Here is a 21,451-nt window from a genome sequence, read left to right as displayed (position 1 = left end):
TTATCTGTGTCAGTCTGTATAGACAACCAAATGCCTATGAAGTATGGGACAGGGCCACAAGTCTAATTAAGCTCCCTTCTGTTGACTGTGCAAAATACTCATGTTCTGAAGATCATGAGATTGTTGTTAGCCTTCTTTAGACTGAATTGATTACAGTCTTCTTTTTGCTAGCCTCTAGCATAAGCTTTTTTTTCAGCTACACTCTCATAGCAAAGAGGCTTCCTTGGCTAGCTGCAGGGAGAATACAAACACTCCCATTACCAAGACTAACACTTAACAGTGTACACGTGGTAGGCATTCTTTATATTGACATTTTTGAGACACAAAACAGTGGAAACTTTCTTTTACAAGCTCAAGAGCTTGTCCCTTCACCATTTTTAGAAGGGCATGCACATGCATTAAAGTACCTCAGAACTATTCACATTTCTTAACCTCAGTTTCCTCAATACTCATGAAGATTCCTTGGGTTAGACCTAAGGACCAAGTATTCCGCACTCCAGAAGCGGAAACTGGGCAACTACATCTCCAAACACGTAATGCAGCTGTATCAGTCACCAAGATAGAGCAAATACAGAGACTACGCTCACTACTTCCATTCACACATTATCTTCTAGAAATCTTTTCATTTACTGTTCTGTAGATGGTTTCTTCCAAAAATAGTGTCCCTGTAGTTTCTCCATCTCTCTTCTCCAACCATTTGTTTCTACTTCATTTGAATTGAGAGCCACAGAACCCGAAATCCTACAGTTTCCTTCAACGGCTTTTGCACTGAAGACATAATTCCACGTTGCTAGTCAGTTGCCAAAAGGTCTGTCCATTTTCACCTCAGGCATATTGCCACTGGCAGCTCCCTATTTCTTTCCTTCCACCAGTCTCACAGCTGGCAGTCAGTGCCCAGTGAATAAGACCATCTCATTAACCTGGGGGAAAAATAACCTAGGAAAAACAGTAATTTCCTTGGGAGTAACAAAGTAATCCACACAACCACCAGACCAGAAGGGAAGCAGAGCACTACCCATGCATAATGGCACTGTCCATGGTGACATCCACATCTCATTCTGTTCCTCCTTATTAACATCCAGTAGTTTTTGTTCTGCCTCCAAAGAAAAATTAAATTCCTTATAATAGTAGTTGTCCAAAAGCTGAGAAAAATAGATCTACCTAGTTTGTAGTTATTGCATTGTTCGCTCATATAAAAAAAATTACCAGGATGCCATGAGACTTAATCAGCCTTATACAGTTATTCATGTGCCATTCTTCTGCACCCCTAAAAAATGTAGTTAGAGACAATACAAAGTAGAAGGATGCTAGTTCATTTTTAAACTAGACATTGCAAACAAATGATTTTCAGCAAAAAGTGAGATATGCAGCATCACTTGAAAGATTTAACAGTATTTTTATTTTCACCATTAAATTTTCCCCACTTCTACCTATTTTCTAGTGCCTAAATAACACAGCTTTAGATTATAGCTATAATCTATTCAGGCTGTTGGTATTATAAGAAAATCTTTCCCTGTGGCTACATCTGAACCCAAAGACTATGTGTTAGGGGCTCAAAAGAAAGAAACTTTAAGAAAAGACTTCCACAGGCTTAACGATTTGTGGAGCAGGTTCTGGTCATGTTTACACCTTTATATATTCAATATATACAGAAGTTATATGTCCATCAGCAATTTGAAAGGTTACATTGTAAGCATAAGACCCATCATGCTGTCATGCCCTAAGAAATTCCAACATTAATTTATATACATGGAAGCATCAAAAAGTTGCATTTTCCATATTGGCTAAGATAAATTGCTCTAGAATCAGCCTGGCAAATATGCACCACAAAATTTGAAACCTGAAAACACTTCTAAATCAAAACTTGACTAATTGATTGTACAGATCAGGGCAGGCAGAAGTTGCATTCCTCCTAGGAAGAATACTTATCAAGTAGGACAAGGCCTGCTGCAGGACCAAAAGAAATAAGGAAATCTATCCAGTAAAAGAAATAGGAATTTTCAACATTCTCACCTCTAATAAGAACTTGACATTTGTGAACGTATCACAAACACTTCAGTCCTATCTGACAGATTTCCAGTTAGAAAGTCATGCCATACATGTGATTCGTAAGCTAATAAATTGATCAACATAGTGTAACATTTCCATGCTAAGGGAATGCCCACAGTTCTAGACAAATAGAGCCCTTCTCATGTAAACCACCACAACATTAGCACAAATTGCCTTTTCATTAACTGTTGTCTCAGGTCTATGTCATCAACAGGAGAAAAAAGATCCTTGCTGGTCAGTTTAAATTCAACCTAAATTCATATGGAACTTCGAAAAGAAACATTTTTCTACCTGTATCACCTTATACAGCTGCTGAAACAGATGGAAATAAGAATTTATAATGTTAGAGCTCTCTATATCTCTACAGTGAGACGGGTTAACTTCGGTTCTCCTTGCCAGGCTCCCTCTCCTGGTGAGTACCGGGTACTTTCAACATCGTTTTTTCTTGACCTAAATTTCAAGCTGCATTTCTGAAATTTTCATTCTTTCCCTCATAGGGAATTCCAATTCCCTCATTCTAGAATTCTATTGTATCAAAAATTAGATGAGTTTAAGCAATCAGTAATGCAATAAATTATTGACTTTTCTCATTAATGCATGATTCTTAGATCAAAAGACTGTATTTGCAGACTTCCTTCTAGACTTCTTTGTCTTGGATGTCTAACTGTGCTCCTCTTTTTTTTTTTAAATAGATTTTTTTTCATATAGGAAAGAACTTGATGTAAAGTTGAAGGTCAGTGTGGAAAACAGAGCTGAAGTGCTGTACACAAGAAGGGGAAACTGCCAGGCCAGCATAACAAACTGAATTACAAACATAGCATGGTGTGAGAGTCCACTTAAGATTCCCAGAGCCACCAAGAGATGGGGCAGGACTCACCTTGCTGCATCCCACACTCAGGGAACAGAGATAGGAACAGGAATCAGAATGGTGATTCTGTCTCTTACTCACTGTTCTCAAATGCAGCTGTATGAATACCAGTAGCCTGTCCTGCTAGCTTGTCATATTACTTCACTTCCACATTAAAAACAAAATCAAAACCCAAGACTGTAATAAAAAAAATTATCAATTAAAAAAAGTGTTGTCCAGCAAAGATAGGTACTCTAAAATTGCTGATTTCTAGTTGACACAAACCATGTACTAACAGGCTATGATTATTTAGCTGATATTGCTGAATTACTTTGTGCAATCTGGAAGCTGGCATCCATCAGACTTACCCAGTTTTTTCTTTCAGAGGAACCAAGAGTTACAGAAATCATCAACAATTACCAAGAGGAACATGAGGCATGAGTTACTTAGTGGTATAAAAATAAAGACATCTATTTCTGGTTTGTTATAGCTCCAGAGACTGGAGCTTCATGGCTGAGGATCTTCATTTCCATTTCTAACTTCAGTACCTTTTCTGTGTCAAACTTCAGAAATTTTCTGCCCCAGTTCTCAAGGGCAGGAAATTTCCATTGCATTCTGAAGATATTTTGGCTCCTGTCAGACTACCAACAAGAACCCATTTCTCTACCTTAAGAAACAAGAATTTCAGTCAAATCAAGAGCAGTTCCTCAGATCAAGTGGGCAGGAGAAACTCAACAGATGATTTCAGCCTGCTTAAGCTGTACAATTTAAGCTTCAAAGCCATCCTCCATCCCACCCAGTCCTAGGTTTATTACGTAAATAACTGTTAGAGCTCAGCATCCCAACCTTTCTGGAAAAGCGTCATACCTCATCATTAAGTAAAAGCAATCAATAATGGATATCATATAAAATGAAGTTTTAATGCTGTAAGTAAAGAAAACCATAGTAGCAATTGAAAGACCACTGTGAAAAATGATTTTAAAGATAAAGAACACCATAGGATTTCGTAATGGGCATGAAATACAGGATGCAAAGAATTCCCTAACATAACTAAAAGCAGTTGAGTCAAGACACCAATCTTCCATCACAGCCAAAAAAGTTATCATTTCACCTGCTAGACCCTACCCAGCTCACGTTTCTGCCTGTAGCACTCACCTCTTCTCTCAGTAGTTAGCTATCCCAGCTAACCAGAAAGCCTGTGGAAAGAATAACCAATTTCTTGGGACATTTCATTCAAAGCATTTTGACATAACAGTGAAAAGCTGGAAACAAATACCCAATCTCACATTAAGTGGAACTCTTTTCTCTCCCACCAGCTGTTCAGAGGGAAAAATTCTTACTATCATGGCACAGGTGGCACATACAAAGTGCAAATCAAAACTGGAGTTTCCACACAACAAGGGCGAAGACAGCAGCTGTGCTGGCTTAGTATTCTGTGCACCTGATCTGCACTGTAGGGATAAGACAGGATAGGCAAGGGAAGGGTGCAGAGCAGGTGTGTGCATCAGGTGTGCTGCAGTGCCTATGCAGACAGTAAGCAGCACCTAGGCTCCAATTTGGGAGCATTTCACTTCAGTAAACTGCATGCTTGAATGAAATTTAAGTAAGCTTTCACAATCTAAATGCTGTATTTTTTTTGTCCTATCAACATTAGACATGGGATGGATGCATCAAATTATAGAGCTTATTGTTACTCTTAATATTCATTATCCTCCTATAACAGCAGATACTGTACAGACATACAGGCAGTGCCAATGAAATCTAATCAACACCCAAATAAACAAAAACAGCTTTTGTGTGAAGATAACTCAGTATGGACCAGCTTCATCCTGACACAGGGAGACACAGAAGGACTGGACTTGCTGACATATTCCAATGGTCTGAGCCTATGGCAACACAGGAAATGAAATTCCTCAGCTGTACTGTGGAAGTGACAATATGCAGTGCAACACTTAGCTCTTCTTAGTACAGTTTTTTGTTCACTTTTTGGGCTGTAGCTGGTACATTCCTTGTACTTTCCAATTTGGGCTGCTTACTTTAAGCAGTCTGTTTACTTGTGAGAGTATTTTGTTTGCATCTTCTTTATCTCTTCCATATCAGAGCTTAGTTTTAATGCTCACCTCTTAAGGAGGCACAGCGATGTGAGAGACAAATTCAGAAAAATACAAACTACAAAGATAAAAGCACAGAAAATATCAGAGGTCTCAAAAGCAAAGATGAATCTTAAACCTGTGTACGCACATCCTGGTTTTGGATGGAATAGAGTTAGTTTTCTTCCCAGAAGCTGGTATGGTGCTTTGTTTTGTATTTAGGATAAAAACATGGATAACACATTTTGGTTGTTACTGAGCAGCATTCGCACTAAGTTAAGGACATTTCAGGTTCTCCTGCTGCCCTGCTAGCAAGGAGAGCACAAGGAGCCACGAGGGTGCAGAGCCCACACAGCTGACCCAGAACAGACAAGGAGATGCCCCATACTGTGTGGCATCACACTGAAAAACAAAACTGGAGAAGTTAGCCAAGGAGTGGCCACTGCCAGCATGCAGCTGAGCATCAGTCAACAATTTGCAATTGCAACGTGCATCACTTCATGTATTCTTTTCTCCTTATTCTTTTCCCATCCTTTTCACACAATCATTAAGGCTGGAAAAAACCTTAAAGATCATCTGGTCCAACCCACCCCACCATGCCCACTAACCTTGTCTCTCAGTACATCTCCACAGCTCTAGAATAAAAAAACATTGTTGTGAAGAAATTGAATTAAAAATACTGCAATACTTGAAACATAGGTAGACTTGCCTCAACTTTCATAGCAGTTTGACAGACAAGGTCCTTGTCAGCATTTCTGTCAGAGCAGATTGCTGATGGATGGTCCTTGCAAGGCCTTACAAAAGCTTTAGGACTAAAGCACAAGAATTTCAGTTGGATCTAAGGTCAGAAAAATGCCAGTACATCACCACAAATTCTGTTCTGTGTATTTTCCTTAATTCAGCAGCTGATCCCAGCTTGTAACACTTGTTGTTTTCACAGTTTTCCTAAAAGCAAGATACAACAGAAGAGCACAAAGGGAAATATTTCTAGGCAGAAATGTCTAGGCACACAGAAAAGAGGTGGGAACAATTAGTCCCAAGTAATGACAATTGTTAAACTGCTTTAGATATTTGTATTTGCAAATGTCAGAATGGACCTGAATGAATAAAGCAGGCAATGACACAATGAGCACATCACAGCTTGCCAGATTCAGGCAGGAAGAAGATATTAACAAGGTCAAAAGAGAAGAGATAAACTAACAACAATTTGGTACTGGGAATAGGGACTTTTAGTTGTGAAATGTGTATAAAGTTATTAGCAGAATAGTCAGGGGCATTTATTCGCTGGAAGCATAATAAGCTATTTGCCTGTAGAAACACACAGTATCCAGTGAAGCACATTCATAGCTGTTGTGAAACCTTTCACAATCGTAGATCTGGAGATAAATGGGGAAAAACAAAAAATACAGTACAAAGTTGGTGGTGTCTTGGAAGCTTTCACTATTTTCAGACTGAAGTTGTCCTCTCATTTTACCATACTTTTCCAAACTGTTTGCATTGGAGATCCAATAAGAGCAGTTACGCTACTTACACTGAAATGCACCAAATCTATGTGAAATGTAAATTCACGACAAACAGAAAAATGGGATCACTACGTTTGTCCTGCTCATCTGGGCAACAATTGTTTCACCCAACTTTGTAGTATTGCACACTTCCATGGGCACACATTAGAAATGCACCAGGGAACAACTCACAGGACTTCATTCTGGAGTACCAAACCACATCCACAATGGAAAAGGCCCATGAGAGCTAACACACAACTTGCAGTGGGAAGATTAGCTGTGTACTTCCTTAATTTGTGTTGAACTGGAGGCTTAATGCAATCTGCAGGAATCGCCTCCTGACAAAGCAAATGCAGTTTTCAGAGCTGGACTTCTCATTAATTCAGCCTTCTCTCTGAAGCAACTTACCATTGTTCTGTTTGCCAGTGCATGAAATCTAGCTTTCCCTCACTTCATATTTTCTTTAGAGTTACAGGGTTTTTTCTAATAATAGTATGGATTTTCTCTAAGTGGTGAAAATGTTTCATTTAAAATATTGCTAGAGAGAATTCTACTCCAGATGCGTAAAAATCAAATGACACAGTGCTTTCCGTGCTAACTCCATAACTGTATCTGAGAAGGAAATGATCACTCACTGTACCTTCTGTATAAGTTGCATTGCTAGCACAATTTCAGTGCTAACAAGGATTTTACTTTCTGTATAATTTTAACAAAGTCAAATATGTATTCCATTGCAGACTCTACAAAGAGGCATTCATAGCATTATGATTTTTTGGTTGGTTTTCATTCACTCTCACTTGCAGATGCACAAACCAGATTACATTTAGACAGTTCATTCTGGTAGCTGGTGTACGTAATGCTAAGAGATACATTTGTACTAAGTGGATACTTACAAATTTCATCCTGCAAATGTTTGATAGCATTTCCTACTAATTTAGGCATCAATTGCTTTAACATGTCAGAATTGATATTGAAAAGGGAGGTAAACTCTAAGCATGTAAACTTCACAGCTTAGGGATGAACACTGAACAAGATATTTTTGCCTGTTCCTACTTCTGAAAAGAATTACATGACTAGATTCTTCTTTGTGCTACATATCTCACCTCTATGTCCGTTAGTCAAAAACTATGTCAGCTCTTCCTTTGTCACACAGCCATGGTTTAAAATAGATACGTTAGAAGCAAGAAGAAATCTAAGTCCACCCCCACACATCTTGTTTTATGAATGAAATTATAAATAATCACAACTACTCTAATAAATTCTGGCTGATCAGAAATATTTAGAATGTTAACTAAATAATTTAGACTTAACTAAATACTTCAGAGGGAAGTTTGGGGAAAAAAAGCACACATTTTAGTGTCACTCAGTCATTTCTTAGACAGCTGCAGGCATTCCACAGTACAAAAATGCTCAAAACCCACTGCCCAGTATTGGTACGAGACTCAAATTTGGATTTCTGCTATCTCACAAATGTTATATTTTAACTTCTTAAGTCACCAAACCCAAAACTTTGAAAGTCCTGCAGATAACTTCGGGGTTATCTATCTAAACAGTTGTATGAATCTGCAGTCATTTTTTACCTCTAAAACATGGACAGTATCCTTGCCTGATATGAATGTTAAGCTAATAAGTGTTTTAAGGATCTGCAGCTCCCCTGTAAAAAGTGCCAGTGATTGATAAGAGAAAAAGTAACTTAGGTTTTTAAAGCACCTCATTTGAAAAATTCTTATTCTAACTTAAGGGCAAATTCCTTTTTTGAATAAAGCAGTACATTATTAACTGCACTGAATTGCAGGTCTCGGTAAATCAAAAGCACCTTTCCTACTATTGCTTTGATTCAAATTATTCATGTTTAAAGGAAGTCAAATTAGTACGAAATGTGAATTCAGCACTATAAAGCAACTTCAGAGATAACGAGCACCTACATTGTCACTACAGAAAGTTTTACAAGAGCAGCTGTTTATTGCCTAGTTCACTCTTCACTTACTACGTATGGGTTCACAAAACTCTGGAGAGGAATAAATTAAACATTAATTATGTTCTCTGTAAGCTACCTCTCCTTTAATACACCAGTTTCTAGCGATATCATATCTGTGGATGCTTGAACTATTCTTGGGTTATGATGCTTTATTTTAGTGGTGTAATGACTGAAGTCATACATTACATTCCCTAGATATCTATTCTTTATTTTTTCTAGGAGTTTTGCCAGAGTTTAAGACATCTCTTAAGCCCATTATCTTTGTAAGAATACAAGGCATACCTTTTCTTCTTTCACAATGTTTACCTCACTGCGCCATTCTTTGCCAACTGAAGAAATGGAGTTGCTTTAAATATAGCACTACTCAACTCACTGCATTTCAAAACCAAAACACATTAGAGCTTTGGGGCCTCTTTTCCCTCCACTTTTTCCACTGTTATTTTGTGATTCTCTTATTTTTGCAGTAAGTCTGCCCCCTTTGTAGTTATTTGGCTGTCTGTATCACACACAAAAATTAAAGTCTACAAACAAGTGTTTTTAACATTTTTGCATAAGCAAGTAATATTTCCTCTAAAGTGATGCTGTTCCTCTCATGCATAATCACAGTTCTATTTTTAACTAGTCAATGTCATGCACTGCCTTGAAAGTTCAGAACTTATTTTACACAGAAATCCATCTTATTTCCACTAGAGTTTACAGAATCAGATTCCAAAGCACTAGCAGTGCTGCAGCCAGCACCTATCTGGTCCTTACACAGCACAAAGAGCTCTAGCCCTGGCTCCACATTCAGGATAAATACAGCAAAACTGAACATAGGAAAGAACGCAGTTCCAAGTTTCAGCAGAACATACGGGGTGCTATTTAAATCCATTACCACCTTCTCTCTTCCTTAACACAGGTAGCATGAGAAAAAAATTAAAGCCTTTGGAACAATATTCTCCTTCTGAATGTTTTTTGGGTGTTTTTTTTTCTTTCCTTAATACAATAGATAATCATTGCCTAAAGCTTTGCTACATGGATAAAGGCATACTCTGAAGTTTACAGTAGCAACTACAAAACTAAGAGAAAAAAATCCCATTCATATAAAGGAGCCCTTCCTTCATACCAAGATAGTTTCATATTCCAGACAGTTTTTGCCATGCTCTGATCACATCATTAATCACACAGCCTTCTCTTGAAAGAACAAAACAACAGTAAAGTTCAAAAGCAGCAACATTATGAATAGTAACAACAAGCAATTATACTTGCTGGGGTATCAAGATGATACTCAAAAAGCAACATAAGAATTTTCTTGATCACTGACTGGAGCAGAAGGATGAATGAGCTTATCAGCAAAGGCCAAGCAGAGTGACAGCAGGAGCAAATGCCTGGGCTACGGGTGCTGGAAGTTCATTAATAATAAGGCAGGGTCCCACTTGAAGGCCTCAATTAAAGGATCTCCAGCAGTACGAATGGTTAGTGATGAAGATATTTCTTTGCAGAGCTTTGTTAGACTATCGATGCTTGGAAGGCTGAGATTTAATGATGCATTATAAGTTGAGGCTTAGGAATAGTCATTTTTGATACTCACATTTGCTCAGTTCTCACCAGAATCTTTTGTTAAAGCCTACTCCAAATGAGTTAACTTCAGGAAGTTATTACAAGATACTTTTAATCTGCTGCAATGACTATGAGAGATATTATAGCATGAAGAAAAAGTGTCATTTGCTTATTATTGTGGCATGTTATTTATTGCAGTAAAAGCTCACACTCACATTGCTTGCTTGGAGATGCACTTAAACATCTTACATAGAAACTGAGAAACCTTATCCCACCTCTTTTGTAAGCTTTCCTTTTATTCTTACATCTCAAGTTACAGCTGCTTTTTGCACATAACCACGTAAGTCCTTGTGGTCTTCAACATCATGTAGTGGCATTGAGCATCTTTAGGAGAGTATCAGTGAACTAAAGACTGCAGAATGAACAACTCACCTCTACATTCAATTTCAAGAAGAAACATCTAGAAGAAAAGGTTACCTAGGAAAGAGATACATAGCCTCTGCTCCTGAGTTTCTATCCCTGAATTCCTCTACTTTCATAAATGTATACTAGCTTGCACTTGCAGTCTCATTAGCCAGCACATTCTTGATATCTTACAGTTAAGCAGTGTCTGCTTTGTTTCTGTTGGATATACCAATTCATACATTTAAAGCCTGCATCACAGATTTCCTATTTAAAAGGCACAAAATGTCAATAACTGAACATTGACTCATGTACTGCCCAAGTCTCTTAGGAAGACAAAACAGCAACCTGTTGAATCAAGTTAGAGAGCAATTCCTATTGGAGCATGCAAATAACTATAATCACACTGCAAAAATGTTAGTGAGAAGCATCGTTGAAAATCACAGATGAGAATTTTTTTTGAACCATAAAAACACAGTAATATCTCAATTAATTATACTCAAAATTACATCTACGACAACTGAGGATAAAGTTCTACTAAAACCCACTTGAAGCAATGGAGCCAGCCTGACACACTTCTTAGATGTTTTAAATGGTACCTTCCTGCAAACTGCAATAAACCTGAAACTTGCCTAATATGTGAATAAAAAGTAAGCACTAGACCAAAGACCCAATGTATTAATCCTGATATATAATTGCAGTAAAACTAACAGCCACAACCTGAATAATGTTTGTAATTTGTTAGAAATGCTTTTCCAACCATCAAATACACTTTTCTCCCCATAAATAAAATCTTTACCACAGACTGAGGTGAATGAATAACACTTGGAACTTCATGCAAGTGACATTCATGAAGTAGTTCTCTCATCATTCAGCAGTAACTTAATCATTTATTTCTTCATTTTATTCAACCAAATTGCCACCATAGTAATTGTCAGGACACTTACATCGCAACATCTACCTTCGTGCCTGGTTCTCAAAATCATCATTTTTCCAAAGAATGGAATATTCAATATCAGGTGGATATTTCTTGAGGGCAAAAAAAAAGTTGCTTACTGTTATATTTCTAAGTATGTATGTACAGGACTTTGAAATTAGCTCATTGGGAGGTAAGTAAAGCAAATGTTTCTCATCCATCATACAGCAATAGCAGTAACTCATTCTAATCCTATGCTAGTATAGTTTTGCTTGGATTTTTTAGTAATAGTCTAGTTGTTCTATTCTGGTACAAATTATACATCCCAGATACATTCTGAGCATGTCTTGATAACCTCAGATTCCATTATGTGTTTAATAATTGACTACTCAATAGAGCATTGACATGTTTTTGTCTGGAAGTAACTCACCTTTGTCTGCGTATCAGTAGGAATGTACACTGAATTACAGATATGGTCTTGAGATGTTGTAAAGGCCATATGCTTTATTCAGCTCAGGTTTTTTAAATTGCATATTCATGTCGAGCACCACTTGGAAATTAATATCCTAACTTATGTAAGCTAGTATATATACACAAAATGATTTATTAAAGCAGTGGCTCATTGAAAAGCACCTTGAACCCTTACCTAGAAAATAGCAGCTTCTGTAGCAGGCCTGACCTCGAAAACAGAATTACATTTTACCATATTTGCTGATATGTATGCTATGGCATACTAACAAATAAAAACAGTGGTCATAGTACTTAAAATGTCAAGTTCAAAAAAAAAAAAGCAAAGAGAATTGCTCTTACTTATTTCTCTCATATGAGAGAAAGCAGTAAGGAAGTCCCCACTGTTCCATACAGACTCGTCATCCCACTCCTGCAAACAAAAAAGAAAGATTTCTAATGAAGTGCTTGCACACAAATACTGGATTTTCTGACTCAAAAAGCAAGCACCCTCCAACACCTCTACTCTCTCTGACCAATGCCAATTAGGACCCACCAACCTTGGTAGTTATCAGCACAAAGTTACTGAGGAGAGTCACACAACCACCACTGAATTCAGAGAGTGCTAGCTGAGAAAGAAAAAAAAACATTTGAAGAAAACAACCTCTAAATTTCTCAACAATTAACATTTCATCTCAGGGAGAAAAAGCAGTAATTTTTTTCTACATTATTTAAATGACCTTTTAGCTAACCAAGCTGCCCTTTCTTCATTGAAGCTTAATTTCTACAGGTAAGTTGGGCTGCAGTATTTCAGTCAAGCCAGGATCTTTAAGAGAAATAAATTCACATTAAAAATACTCATGTCACTTTACCATGAGAAGTGCACTAATGGTCATTTGGAGCCTTTGAATTTCCTCCAACTACTGACAATATCTAATGCTTTGAAAGCAAACTCAAAGAAGAGTTACTGGGGGACAGTTATTATACCATTCCTTGACAAGTCTGAAAGCTCTTCCTGTTGTACAGTATTCTATGCTGGTCTGCAAAATCAGTAATAATATATTAGCCAGTTATCCAGTTCTTAAAAACACTCTCTCCCTCCTCCCCAAACACAGTGATAATTACAGAATATGCTATTATGTTACCATTGTTAGAAACTACTCTCTGACAATTGCAAGTATCTCTTCACAAGCTTACTGTAATTCTTTGTCTTTCCAGCCATCCATCCTAATCCTAAGATTTTAGCCTCACAAGATGTCTAAAACTGTAGCAGACTTTCTTCCCTTACTTTGCAGCTATTTACCTTTCCTCAGAGGGTTTATAGAATGCTACAGACTACAAAGATGAGAGATTTTCTGAAAGATGAAAGGAAAGTTGTGAACATTTTTATCTATCAATCTGTATGTGTATCTCAAGAGGCATTGTACTAAAGTGGATCAAAGTTTGCCAAGGTCATTGCAGAAATCACTACCAAAGCTGCTTTCCAACACCCTCATGCAAGCACCAGATCACTATTACAAAAGGCTGATTCAAAGGAGAACACTACCACAACAATAACTCATACTGAGAAGTTCCAAGCATGCACTCCTCCACACAACTGGGGCTACCTACATGTCCCATGTAGTCAGTAGGATATATACCTTCACATCTGCCATTTAGACACCAATGAAGCTACTGTGTTCTGATAATTAAGTGGCATTTCACCCATGTGTGGCTGCTGAGGGGCAAAGAAATTCCTTTGCATAAATGGAAAGGATTTTAAGTCTAGTCAGCTGCCAAAGTGTTGGGCCAGATACAGTAGTAGGACTGCTCTATCACTTATGTCTGAACACCATGTAAAGAAAAGACTCAAGGTCTCTACATTCACTAACTTCTTATATCATGAAGATGCCCAAATTTCATTTTCCTAATAATACTGGTTTGACTGCATAGCAATCCAAGCATTAAACTGCTTCATTCGTGATCAGATGCTTGTGATTTTAGTGCCTGTGATCATCCCTTGTGTTATTTATGAAGCCCTCAGCAGGAAGAGAGGATTCAGTAGCAGTAAGTCAGAAGGCACAATTGGTATCTCTGTTCAAGTGTCTGTAATCTCTTCAATCACTTTTCTAGATGTTTTATGTGACCCTGTTATACTTAAGAATATTTTAACTTTCTCACATTTGAGAATACATTTAAGTATTATTGAATCCAAGTGGTTTATTTTACTTCAGTTTACGTAACAGTATACTTCATGTTCTTTATCTACTTACATGATGCTACAGCTCTAAAGTGTTGTGCCCCTTCACACATACATTGTTGTCTGGACTACAACTAGACACACATAGGCAACAGAGACACAGAACATTAAGAATTAATTATGTAGTCTTACTTCATATCTCTTTTCCTTCAGGACAACTGCTAGGCATTCATGATACAGAAAGCTGTTTTTCTTCTGTTCACAAGTACCTCAGTTGCTACTGCATTTAGCAAAACATGTCTAGGGAAAATGCTTTTCATTTGAAGACTTTGGGAGACAATGCAGGCTCTGCATTAGCTAGAAAATACTGACACATCATTTTACCAAGGATGCTGGCTTCTAAGTGGATACTTCACCTTTTAAAGGGCTCATTACACTGTTGGCTATACACTCTACCATTACCCAGATTTTGTCTGTCATCAACAACAATGAGCAATAAGGCTTTTCCAAAGCTCTAGAGGTATTTCACTGCTGATAGCTTCTAAGTAGAGAAAATAAAAGAGCAGTTTCTCATTCCAGAGTTATCTTTTACTTTTCTTAGTTCTCTCCAAGTTCTCTGTCAAATGTCTCACCCAGGACTAAAATGAAAACGCACTCATAAAACATGGGAGAAAAGATTGTCTAATTTTCTTTAAATATATGCCTGTCTCAATGGCAAAGATGTACTGATCATAGTTTTGTCTCTTCCTAAAATGCATATATTGTCCTTTCAGTGTTAGCAGATCATAGACAGTTATTTGCAATTATAACTAACAGTGATAGTTACACAAGATTTTATATCTCTGCAGAGAAAAAAAAATCTTTACATGACAGTAATAATAAGAAGAGACTCTAGGTCTGCTTTTGGTATAGCTTCCTATAAAATATTATTTGCTGTAAGGATTTATTTCATCAGTGATCTCTGCAGGAAGAAGAGAATTACTGATAAAGTCAGGCACTGCAGTCAGATTCTGAATTGCTTGTGTATGGACAAGTCAATTAGTGACTAGCAATAAGTCATCAGGTGCAATTGAAAGGAATATGCAATCTGGCTTACCCTTTCTCAAGAGGCACTTATCTTCATCTACTGCAGCTATAACTTGAAACTCCTCTGCAGTTGCCATCTGGCATGTAAGTGTGGATCTGGGCTTAAATGAGAAACAATAAAGATAGATGAGAGCCTTGATGCTTTGAGCTGCACAGTACTGCTTTTTAGAAGATTCTTTATATTAAATTACACTAAAATCAAGATTTTGAGCATTATATTTATACCTCATCATATCATTTTCAGGTTTATATAAAACAGTTTAAATAATCTTCCAGCCAAACCATTGAAATTTAGACTGAGTGCTGAGAGATAATCCTTACCTGATAAAATGATAACAGAAATCAATAAAGAGAACTACATTAAAAATGGTTAAGTGTGACAGTTGCATTTATATTTAACATAAATCAATATATTTAATATTTCCTTTGAGGTACAATGCTAGGTGTTTTTAGAAATGTACAAATACAAACACAAACTTAATTACATTTTTTAATTAAAACCATGCTGTGCATCAGTGACTACCAGAAATATGAGAAGGATGGCAACATTAGCAACACAGGAAAGGCACCTGACTGACATAAAAGCATTGAAGCTGAGCAACACCTGCATAACACTTTCTGCTGCTACTGAAACTCAGTGGCTTCTAACAATCACAAGTACGATCACTGCGTGCACAGAAAGGTTGTTGCAAGAATAGTGACATTGGTGTGTTTACTCAAAACACAAAAAGCACACTACTAACCAATTAAGCATGTTCTTCCTTACTTGAGTACAAGACCCTTGGTGCACTAACCTGATTAATGATGAATAGTAGATAGAGACTTCCTCAATTTCTACAAATACCAGAAGGACAGGAGAATAAAGAAGTTTCTTAAAGAAAAAAAATTCTGTATCTACAGTTTGTTTTAAAAAAGTGACTGCAAATTTGATCAACAAACACATGTGGCTACAGCAGCAGGAACCAAGATCTGGATTATTCACATAGCTTGGAGTAAGAAAACAATAAGCTTATTTCTCAGATGACTAACAGCAAAAACTTTTGAGGTTTTGAAAAAGTTCTTGGGGCTACAGTGAAAGACTACAAAGTCCTCTTGTTAACATTATAAAAAAGAATTGGGTAAGCATAATATGATAGAAAAAGCAGCAATAACAGTATAGCAACAAAATCCTAAGCTACAGCAAGTGAGTATTTGCTCAAATGCGACAGCTATAAGCACAGAAACAGAACAAAGAAGCCACTTACCATCAGAAAACCTTAGGTACACAGGGATCTCCAGTGAGGAACCCTCACCTCTTCTCCCAACCCTTAAATGAGATCTGGGAAGGACTGGATCTTGGCTCCAACCTTACCAGTCACTCAGGTACATTGCATGCACCTGAGCTCCCCTGGGTTGGCCCTGCCTTCCACCAGGTGCTCAATCACTGCTTCAGACCATGACTTAACATTTCTCTACACTGTGATTTCTAATTTTATAAAAATGCAAGCTTTCTATTAATTTGTTTTGTTTTCTCTCTACCTTACTTACATCAACAAGCACTATATAATCAAAACCTTATCTGAGCAAATATGCCACTGTGATGTACTTCCACTTTTACTAATCCATTTTAACTTGAAATAATTTAGTTAAAAAATATTCCATTCATTAAAGGACTGTTTCTGTGCCTCACACAGAATCTTGGTGCTCAAAGCATTGTTCTTCCTCTCAGGTACACCAATGTAAAGCTAGAATGGTTCTGTTCAGGATAAGAAAGCAAAGATGCAAATTACTATCTGTATGGTGGCTATTGAATCATGGCCTGAACTACTAATTGAGCACCTGGGGAAAGGACTCCATCAGCCCTGGTAGCACAGGTGAAGGCAATTCAGCTGTGTGACTGGAAGGGGTGCAGCTTGGCTGCACCTTTCTTAGACTCATTTAAGGGCTGACCCCTCCCCCCCAGGAAGGTTTTCTTTCTGGATATTTCTCCTTAATGAAGCTTTCCTTTGCAAGCTAAGAATCTTCTGATATGGGTAAGTAATATTTTTCCCTTTCTTTATAGTACCTTTCTGTTATGCTAGTTCTTCTGGTGTTGTAACTCTGTTGTAGTGCCTTTCCCTTCACGTTGTTCAGTCTAATTGTAACTCTCTCATTGATGTGTATATAAATAAATGTTTATTTTGGTTTGTTGATGGTAAACAGACCTAAAGCTTACAGTGTATTCTTTTAAAACTTGTTACTATTGGAGCTCATGCTCCAGTGGGAGACTGACCTTGTCTGACTATGGCTTTCATATCAGTTTCTTATCTCTTCTTCCTGCAGCCTCTCAGCGCAGTAATATCTGGTAGGCCATAACATGTAGGGTGGCACCCAGTATTTAATGTTAAACCACTACATGCTGAGAAGTTCTTTACTGGTTTACCTACGTACTGCAGTGGGTACATTACAGCACCTTCCCTGTACTTTACTGGGCAAAAACATGTTAAAGCAAAAGTGTTTTTTGTTTCAGTCCATTCTGAGTTTACACCAACATATCAGCTAAACAAGAATGTGTTCTTTTTGACAGTAGCATTATTTGCACTTTCAGCTTAGTAGATCTACTAGATACCAAATTTCCAGTGATTTAAAGACTTTAGATAAAGAAAATCAACATTTAGCAAGTATGATGCTGTAGCTTCCAGTACAGCAATTAAAAGTATCTGCATGTTATGGAGGAAAAACACAGTAGCATGCTAACATACATCAACAGATACTTCGTATTCTGTGAGAATTTAAAGGAAGGCCCCCAATGCCTTTTTAAAATCCACTGGAAAGAAACACTAAGTTTCTTGCATTGAAAAGCTGGTGCTAATTCTTTGCATAGATGTTGATATTTCCACATAATATTTTGCCCTTTTTTCGGAGTGACTATGCTGCCAAACATAATCCCATTGCTGAGACTCTATCAGCCAATAATACCATTCTTCTGGGAAGATAATTTGTAACGATATCTGAAACATTACGCAAACACAATGAGCTATTTTAATTTTGCTGAAGTTTAAGCTACAAGGAAGAAAAATGGCCAAAAACAAAAGATGAAACAAATGGCAAACCTAAAGTCCTACCAAGAAACAACTGATGTATAATAACAGATTTTTACTAACATAAGAGGATTAGAGAGAGAAGAGGGAAAAAGACACAAACAATTGCAAACAACTAAAAATACACAACATTCTCTAATAGAAGAAAGAAATGAGCCAAGCACAAATGTTCCATCTAGTTCATCTGAGGCCAAAAAAAAAGCTTTTATCATTGCAAAGCCTAAAACTTGAAATTTTTATTTCTCTGCCTTTCAGTGTTTTTTATCTTTCAGATAAGGTTTTTGTGCAGCTAAGTCAAGTTTTATGATTGTTGTTTGAGCCCTTTTAAGTTGTTTTTTTTTTCTTGGCTTTCAAATAAAGCATGGTGCACTGCCCTGTTCTTTACCTCTGCTCATTTATCTTCTGCAGCTCCAAAGAACTGTAGTACACTCAAGTCTGCTTTGCTTTGTTTCTGTACTGAATTTTAGCCTTCTGATTTCTACTGTCTGCCTCAGAAATAATGGATTTGCTAATATTTGCCTTTAATCCTAATAGCAATCAAATAACAGAATGATTTCCACTTAAAGCAAGTAAACATATTCTTGTCCATCCTATTTGTAATATTTGATGTAATGTTCAAACTAGCTGTAACTGCAGCATTTAAGTAATATAAAAATAAAAGCTTGAGTATTTACTTCATAGATTAAGCTGAGTGAATGATTACCTTGTTGTCCAAGCCAAGACTTGAAGTTAATGCTTTCCAATACCATTATGGAGGGTAAAGGTTAATGAACATTTCTCTCATGTTTCTCTTCTCCATCTCTTCCCAACTGATTTTTTTCTGCACTGAAATACACATCAGTAAGGCCCAGATGCCAAGAACCAGCAGATTATGCTGACTTGCTGTGAGGCTCTTTTGGCAGGTTTTACAATTACAAGGCCTAATTCTACAGCCTTGATGCATGCACAACTTATGTAAGGCCCTGGGAGCTTTCTGTCTCAAGAGCTGCAGCTAATGCCAAATTCTGTAGTGAAGCTGATTCATAGCATCTGGAGCAACTTTGGCTTGGGATTTCATAATCACAGTTTTACACGCAGATGTGAGTGCTCCAGCTTCACAGTAGTGGGACAGTAACAGAATGGTAGGGTTTCTTCAAACTCCCACAGGAAGCAGACCAGAATTGAAACCTGTGGAAACACACCAGTGTAATAAAAAGTGGGATCTATTATCTTTGAGTAACTGTCAGAACACGACATGATTTTGTAGTGGTAACTTTGTCTTAATTTAACTGCTGGAAAATAGATTTTAATTAGTTCATGTTTCATAACCGACTTGGAACTTGCTGTGGTTGTTTGTTGTTCCCTTACAAGGCAGCATCCAAATGCTTCTGCTCTTGCACGTCTTCCTGCCTGACACTCTTTCCCATATAATCTCTTTCACATCCAGGCACTTCAGGAACTATTTGCAATTCCTTTGATGTCAGGAGGGTGCAGTAGATCAGGCCTACTGGTTTCTATACTTACTATCAGCAAATTATTCCAGATACAACTCAGTTCAGGAAGCATTCTGCTTATTAAACAGCTTCTAAAATTAGAAATGGGAAAGTTATGTTCAAAGACAACAAAGAAGAAATGTTTAACTATGACAGCCTGCATCAAAAATGGTGAAGCTCCTTAGCAAGCACAGTTAGCCCTGCCATCAGAGCTGCTGCACTAACTGTGTTAACTTGGGTGCTTGCCCTCAGTTTTCAAGCTTAATGTACAAGATTTAATCTTTAGATTGATTTTCTTTTTTTTTTGTAAACGAAGCACAATGTTTCCTCTTATAGGAAGTCTTATTTATTCCCCAAATATATAACAGTAATTTAAAATATACAAAGAGGAGACTTTAATTCTAGCTATTCTTGTTTAGAATAAGCTTTATATGTTCAGTAAGCCTGCTCAGCAGAACTAAATGATCAATTTTGCTCTGGGATGTCAGCTTTATGAAGTTTTTAACTAGCTTTTTCTCCCTCAAAGGAAGTTGGGAGAATTAATGTTTCTATAATGTTGTAGATTTAGCATTAGGAAGAAAGGTCTGGAAACATCAGAATTTATATATGCTTTAAAGCAACAGACAAAACACTTTCTATACTTAACTACATTTTTTAAGCTTGTGCCTTGCCTGGGGAATCTAATTTATGACTTCAGACTTCCAAAAGTGGTGCCTAAGAGTACATACTCTGCTTCCGGACACAAGTAAAAGTTCAAAATGCTGAAACCATCCCTGAGGCAGCATTAGGCAAGGTCAAAGACCTGAAGGGCATTTCTGTCCTCAGTGCAGCAGTGAAGTGTTACCTTTTGTCTGTGCATTTCGGAGAGCAAATTTAAAATTCATTCCACAATCCCATACTTTTTTTACTATATATCAAGTAAGAGGAGTATTTGGGCTGCCTATTAACATTGTGTAGATTACACAACTAGTGACATTCTGGCATCTTGCGACACTTGATTTTTCATTGCTTATATGCAGAAAGAATAATATGACTTTAAATTCTCCGGACTTCCCACTTTGCAAGGATCTCAAAATACTTGATAGCCAGTGGAGGAGAAGGATGTGACACTACAAAGCAATGCACAAAAACAAGAAAGTCAAAGTCTGCATCACATACTCACCAAAAAATAAGGATAAGCTGTTCTCATCTTCCTCCACCAAAACAGGGATGCCATCCTTTCTTGGTAAGCACTGCCTCTTCACTTCTAGATGAACAATATCCAGGATAGGATAGCATTTATTTTGCTAGCACTAATATCATATACCAGCACTGCTGCAGCCAGCCGAATTGGCTGGTCAAAGCCAGGCCAAAGCCTAGTCTTGTGAATCACTGCATGTTAATAATTGCAGATTTAAATATTTTCATCTCCAATACTCTTAAAGACCCTAGGACCACTGCAGATCTGTGTTCTTAGAATCACAGAATGGCTTATGTTGGAAGGGACCTTCAAGACCACCTCAACTGTTTGCTGTGGGCAGGGTTTTTATCCACCGGATCAGGCCTGAGGCCCCGTCCAACCTGACCTAGCACATCTGCAGATGTGGCATCCTCAGCCTCTCTGGGCAGCCTGTGCCAGTGCCAAACCATCTCCTCCTAACATCTAACCTAAATCTTCCCTATTTTAATTTAAAACCATCCCTCCTTGCTCTATCACTATCAGGTGGTGTAAAAAGTCGATCTCTCTCCTGTTCACAAGCTTCCTTTAAATCCTGGAGCCTCAGCGAAGCCACCGGAACGCACCGACGTTTCGTCTGTAACCCGACCTCGTCACCCCGCTGGTGCCAGCCGCGGCCCGCAGCGCTCCGCTCCTCCTTACAAGCAGAACAGCAGAGGGCTGCCAACC

The 21,451-nt window shown here is 37.6% G+C and overlaps 2 long non-coding RNA genes across 3 annotated transcripts in view; one reads left to right on the top strand and one right to left on the bottom strand.

Annotated features, from left to right (window-relative positions):
* The window catches only part of LOC104912579, a 51,216-nt gene extending 29,779 nt beyond the window's left edge, over nucleotides 1-21,437 (bottom strand). Inside the window, exons 1-6 of one of the 2 annotated variants that reach the window (XR_004160948.1) lie at nucleotides 21,349-21,437; nucleotides 20,729-20,812; nucleotides 18,798-19,658; nucleotides 15,046-15,136; nucleotides 12,331-12,399; nucleotides 12,134-12,203 (exon numbers count right to left, since the gene is read on the bottom strand). This is a non-coding gene — a long non-coding RNA (uncharacterized LOC104912579). Of the gene's footprint in view, nucleotides 1-12,133; nucleotides 12,204-12,330; nucleotides 12,400-15,045; nucleotides 15,137-16,279; nucleotides 16,368-18,797; nucleotides 19,659-20,728; nucleotides 20,813-21,348 lie in introns of those variants that run through there. The other variant, XR_794761.2, reaches the window with a different exon arrangement.
* LOC109369460 lies at nucleotides 16,967-21,350 on the top strand. The gene is made up of 3 exons (XR_002118535.1): nucleotides 16,967-17,047; nucleotides 20,586-20,791; nucleotides 21,269-21,350. It is a non-coding gene; the product is annotated as an uncharacterized LOC109369460 (long non-coding RNA).
* Nucleotides 21,438-21,451: the final 14 nt, after the last annotated feature.

This window comes from Meleagris gallopavo, chromosome 11 (genome assembly GCF_000146605.3).
Source record: "Meleagris gallopavo isolate NT-WF06-2002-E0010 breed Aviagen turkey brand Nicholas breeding stock chromosome 11, Turkey_5.1, whole genome shotgun sequence".
In the NCBI taxonomy this organism is placed as follows: domain Eukaryota; kingdom Metazoa; phylum Chordata; class Aves; order Galliformes; family Phasianidae; genus Meleagris; species Meleagris gallopavo.
This window is presented reverse-complemented; position numbering and strand designations above follow the sequence as displayed.